We start from the raw sequence: 6,485 nt of genomic DNA, 5'->3' as shown, positions 1-6,485 counted from the left end.
GTAGACCTAGGACCAGGTGGAGGGATTATATCTCTTCGCTGGCCTGGGAGCGCCTTGGGATCCCCCAGTCAGAGCTGGTTGATGTCGCCAGGGAAAAGAAAGTTTGGGGCTCTCTGCTGGAACTGCTACCCCCGCGACCCGACCACGGATAAGCGGGAGAAGATGGATGGATGGATGGGTTAGGTGCAATAAAGGGTTAAAAATGGAGCCTTTCGGACATTATTTCAGCTTGGCACCAGATTCTGAAAGTAGACACTTTAAGGATTAAGAAAAATCAGGTGGCATAAAAAATTCCGAGGGGTGCGCGTGGACCCCTATTTCCATCTAGACTAAATCAATAATATCTTAGCAACCGCAGCCTCACAGTAGCTCTGCGCCAGAAACCTCGTGGTGAAAAAACATTTTGAAATATCACCCCTCCACTCCCATTAACATCCCTCAGCTAGCAGCTGCGCTATCTACTCACCCAGATTCCGTGTTTGTTGACTATCTCCTGTCAGGGCTCTCCCAAGGCTTCAGGGTAGGGGTCCTCTCATCTCTCACAGTGAGTTTTGTAGCAAGAAACTTACAGTCAGCCGCTAAAGAACCCAACATAGTTTCCCAGCTCATCGACAAAGAACTTCTCAAAGGATATATAATCGGTCCTTTTAGCTCCTCCCCCTTCTCAATGTTCCGTTCAAATCCCATCGGAATAGCCACACGCAAATACTCTAAAAAAAAAAGGCTGATTTTCGATCTGTCCGCTCCCCGCTCCGGCCCATTCTGCAGCGTCAATAGTATCATCCCTCCAGATCAGTTTTCCCTTCACTATGCCTCAGTGGATAATGCAATAAAGATGATCAAGTTCACAGGACACGGAGCTTGGCTCTCCAAAGCGGACATTACCGATGCCTTCAAAATCATCCCCATTCATCCGTCTCAGTGGAATTTGTTCGGTATTAAGTGGGAGTCCAAACTCTATTTCGCTGTTCGCCTGACCTTCGGGTGCAGAAGCAGTCCCTGCATTTTCAATTCCTTCTCGGAAGCGCTCTGCTGGATCCTGCTGAACATCGTCAGAATCCCCTCCGTCCTTCACCTACTGGACGACTTCCTCCTCATAGATCCGCCACAGGACAGCTCAGGGATCTCACTGGCCAAGCTTAAACATTGCTTTCAGGAGTTAGGTGTCCCTCTCTCCAAATAGAAAACGTTAGGTCCCGACACACGCTTAGAGTTCTTAGGCATCATCCTCGACTGCATAGACATGAAGGCGTCTCTCCCCTCCGACAAATTGCAGCGCATCCGGGACATCACCAAGTCATACTGCGAGCAACAAGTTATCACAAAACAACAGTTGCTCTCCCTTCTCGGACACCTCAACTTCGCCATGCCCATCCCCATCCCCATCCCCCAGGGGCGCTCGTTCATCTCCCGCCTCCTGGACGCAGCATCGGCTGTCGACAACCTCCATGACTGCGTTTTCTTAGACGAAGGCTGCCGCTCAGACCTACGTTTCTTGTCCCTCCTGCTCGCCCACTGGAACGGAGTTACTTTCTTTTACGATGACCTCGTGCGTTCCTCTGACTCAATGAGGTTCCTCACGGATGCCGCCCCATCCATGGGTTTTGGGGGTTTCTTCCAGGGAGAGTGGTTTGCAGGGTCATGGCCCCCGTCAATTTCTACCTCAAGCAAGTTCTCATTAAATCTATATCATACTATATCATACTCGGGACATTCCTTCAGGATAGGTGCAGCCACCTCTGCTGCTAATCAAGGTCTCTCTACCTCATCCCTACAACAACTAGGACGGTGGTCCTCCTCCGCCTTCACAACCTACATTCGCCCGGACATCAGCGGGTGGACTGCGGGTCCCCGTAGACTTCGGTCTTGTGGACTGTGGGTCCCCATAGACTTCGGTCTCTGTTAAAAAACAAGATCCCTGCTTCGGCAGGACGTTCGACCTTTGTGGCGGCGTAGTCAAGCCCTGCTAGCCAGGCAGGCGACCCTCAGGTCGTTTTCAGATAAGACCGGCACTGATTTTGGCCGTCAGAGTCTCAGCATGACCCGTAAGCTCCGGTAGTGATTCCGGCCTCCTGCCGCATACATATGTTAATCTATATTTTAGATTGCCTTCCCTCCTGAATGATTATCCTGCAAACCAGGGCCTAATCGCCAAACACCATTCCATTCTCCTGTTGTATTATCATGGCAATCATTTCATTCATATGACGTGTAACAATAAATATGTATTCCATACATCACGTCTCTCCGGTTTGAAATGAAAGCTTTAGCGCAAGTTCAATAAGGAAGACCTAACAATGAGTCACTTACACGTCACTCTATTGCTCTCTCCCCCCTCATTAAATGTGTGGGCGTCACCTCTCAGCAGCCAATTGCTGCACATGTTAAATTCCTTAAATGCCTGCTCTTCCTGCCCTTCAGTTGTCATTTCAGGTGACCACACGCAACCCTCCTCCACCCCTCTCTCCTCCCGTCTCCTCCAGGACAAAGCTAAAACCTTCCTCCTTCAGACCGGTCCCACCTACTTATCACCACCACCAGTGTCTAGACCCCGGGGATTTCATCGGAGCGGTGCTTTCCCTCCTGAATGATTATCCTGCAAACCGGGGCCTAATCGCCAAACACCATTCCATTCTCCTGTTGTATTATCATGGCAATCATTTCATTCATATGACGTGTAACAATAAATATGTATTCCATACATCACGTCTCTCCGGTTTGAAATATGGCTAATGTGTTTATTTATTATCTGTGGGGCAATTTAAATTTGTGTTATTTATCTTTTTTTTCAAGATTTAAATGAAGCTCAGCGCAAGTTCTTTCAGGAAGAATGGGTGTGTGTACATTCACTCCGCAGCTGCATATAATCAGCTCATCACAGGCGTTCTCTTTAACCTATTACATTTCACCTCATTCTCCAGCAGCCAATCAACGTGCTGCAGCCAAACTATAAAATGGTTCTCCTGCAGTCAGCTGTGATTTCAGGTGTTCATGCACCTTATCATATGGCATGTGTCAATAAATGTTCAAACTAAATGAATTCTCTCCTCATTGAAGCATCATGTATTGAAATAAACAACAGCAGTTCAAAATAAAAAGTGAATTGCCTAATATTTTTGTTGTGGAATAAATTAATTTCTTTCTTTAAAAGGCAAAAACATGAAAAAGCTAAGAAAAAAAACTATTGAATACAATATATTTGGAGCAACTTAATTTATAAATGGTTGTCAACTTAAAAACGTGTGTTCACAATGATGGTAATTAAGTACATACAACTTAAAATTCCTTTTAAATCATACGGTAAAACTAGTCGGAACAACTTAATCTTTTGAGTAATCAACTTCAAAACTTGTGTTTATGCTACCAATTATTAAGTAAGTGGTAATTATGCAAACTGTTGTGTTGATTTTCTTTGTTGAGCCAATGTCACAAACGAGCTGAGGACCAACATGCAGAACACGGGAACCCAGGGATAGTCGGTAACCAGCTTTATTGAAGGCAATAGGCTGGTAGGAGACAAAACGGCAGATAGTAGGCAAAGGGCTGGTCGGGGACAGGCGAGGGTTCCAGAAGAAAGCAGGACGGGAGGTGCAGGTACAGAACGGGTCAGGGAGCAGGCGAGGCAGGCTGGTCAGGGACAGGCAGGGTCGAAACCGGAGTGAAAAAGAGAGACAGGGTGTGACTACCAGGTGACTAAGGAATGTTAATGCAGAAAATAGGTGAGTGAGAAAGCAGACTGTGACAGAACCCCCCCCTTAATGGACGGCTCCTGACGTCTAGGAAAATTCTAGGAGAGAGAGAAAAAAAAAGAATTAAAGAAGAATCAACAAAGACCCTACAGACACAGGGTGGAAGGTGGAGGTATGGGAAAGGTTAGTACTCATCTGAGAATGCTCTCTCGGCCTCTCCCTCCTGGAAATCCTCGTCCTCCTCGACTGATGACACTTCCCCCTCCTCCTCGACGAAGCCTCTGGTCTGAGCGTGGGTCCTAGAAGGCTGCTCCGGGTAACGCAGGTGGAAGTCTCGGATGAGTTGAGGGTTGAGGATATGACGAGCAGGAATCCACTGCCTTTCCTCAGGACCATAGCCCTCCCAGTCCACCAAATATTGAACCCCTCTTCCTCTGCGACGGGAACGGAGTAGACGACGAAGGGTGTAGGTAGAGCCCCCATCGCCCAGGGGCGGCGGAAATCATAGGACTCTCCCGGACAGGTTTAATCCTAGAAACGTGGAAGGTGGGATGGATCTTCATGTTCCGGGGCAAACTCAGTCGAACCGCTGCAGGGTTAATGACCTTGACAATCTTGAAGGGTCCAATAAACCTGGGCGCTAACTTCTTAGACTCCACCCGAAGGGGAATGTTCTGAGTGGAAAGCCACACCCTCTGGCCTACCTGGTACACAGGTGCCTTGGTGCGTCGGCGGTTCGCTGATGTGGCGTACCGGTTAGCAGACTGAAGCAGAGTTGTTCGAGCCTGCCTCCAAGTCCTCCGACAACGTCTGATGAAAGCCTGGACAGACGGACAGGCAGTGGCGACTGGTCATTAGGGGCAGGTGGGGCACAGCCCCACCTAGTGTCAGCAGAAAGTATTACAATAATGATTACAACAAAATGCAAAAAATAAATAAAAAAATATATAAAATATATTTTAAGATCATGTTTAATCATCTGATTCGTCTGTACATTGCTGTTTTAGTCTGTGTTCTTCTAATTAGTGTCTACAGTGTGTGCCTATTGAGCTGTTTAGAGCCATGTGGGACAAAACCTGATCCTGCCCCTCCCTCTGACTGTCTAAGTGAACGGTGACTGCAAAAACTACACTGCGCATGCTCAGAGTATTTTCCTATTTAATGTGTGTGGCAAAAAATAATGACCATAGGGGCAAAGTGCTGCCATCCCCACCATACGTCATCTCACATAATTCAGAGCTGATTGGCTGTAAGTACGTGTGCCGCGAAAAGTGTGGTGTGTGAAGAGGAGGAGAGAGAGCTGCAGTGACGCGTCCTAAAACCAGGAAGTAAGCTGCGCATGGCTTCCCTCCACAAAAAAGCAACGAGATTTCTCCATAGGATTTTAGAAAATAGCTCAAAATAAGATCTGTGGGAAACGTAGCTGTTAGATAAATGTACGTTTTGTTCAGCCGGATAATATCCACATGTCTACCCTACTTTTATCATTTTCGAATAAAAAATCTATTGATTGGATTAGATTTATGATAGACTTTTGAAACTACAAGAAGATAAGGAGGACTTTTACAAAAAAGTAATAGAGATTTGTGTCCAGAAGGATAGGCAAATGGACTTCATCTTCAAGTCAAGGTAAGACTGCAATTTTATTGAAAATGGGATCTTACTAAGAGAGAACAATTCAATATTTAAATGATAAAAATAATTTTTTTTGGGTATCCTTCTGTTGAACTGTCTGTTTAAAAGTAATTGAAGCATCAGACAAAAAAAGCTTTTGAAAATAATATTATATTTTGATTTAATATATTTGTAAACCTGAAGAGTCAGTGCCAGTGCCTCACCAGCCATGAACCTCTCTGCAGAAGCTTATATAATAATAATAATAATAATAATAATAATAATAACTTGGATTTCTATAGCGCCTTTCATGATACACAAGGTCGCTTTACAAGGAAGAACAGGAGTATAATATATATATATATATATAGACACGTTTTTTGTGCCCCACCACTTTTGTACATATAGAAACGCCACTGCGGACAGGTAACCTCCTTCTCCAATGCAGAGAACAATGGGGGTTGAAAACCGTATGCACACTGAAAAGGGGAAAGACCAGTACCGGAACTGATGAGGGTGTTGTGGGCATACTCCACCCACAGGAGTTGTTTTGACCAGGTCGTTGGATGATCGGAAGCCATGCAGCGGAGAGTGGTCTCCATCTCCTGATTCTTCCGTTCGGTCTGGCCATTGGCCTGTGGGTGGAAACCGGAGGTGAGACTGACCGTCGCCCCGATCAGTTCACAAAACTCCCTCCAAAACACAGAGGTGAACTGGGGCCCCCGGTCGGAAACCACATCAGTCGCCAGTCCGTGAATGCGAATGAACGTGGAGAAGAATAAGTTCTGCCGTCTCCTTAGCTGACGGGATCTTAGGCAGGGGTACGAAATGAGCCATCTTAGTAAACCGATCTACCACCGTCAAGATGGCAGTATGTCCGTGGGACGGTGGTAGACCAGTCACGAAGTCCAATGAAATATGTGACCAAGGGCGACGTGGGACCGGTAATGGATGAAGGAGGCCAGCTGGCGCTTGGTGAGATGGTTTGTGCCGATTGCACACAGGAAAGGCGTTCACAAACTCCCGGGTGTCAGCCTCCAGCGTGGCCCACCAGAACCGTTGTAGCACCATCCCTCTGGTACATTGAATTCCAGGGTGGCAGGAAAGTCTGGAGCTGTGAGCCACACCTCAGCCCTCAAAACCTGAGGCACAAACAAACGGTTGAGAGGACAAGAACTAGGA

The sequence above is a fragment of the Pseudochaenichthys georgianus genome, chromosome 16 (genome assembly GCF_902827115.2).
Source record: "Pseudochaenichthys georgianus chromosome 16, fPseGeo1.2, whole genome shotgun sequence".
Taxonomy (NCBI): Eukaryota; Metazoa; Chordata; class Actinopteri; order Perciformes; family Channichthyidae; genus Pseudochaenichthys; species Pseudochaenichthys georgianus.
This window is presented reverse-complemented; position numbering follows the sequence as displayed.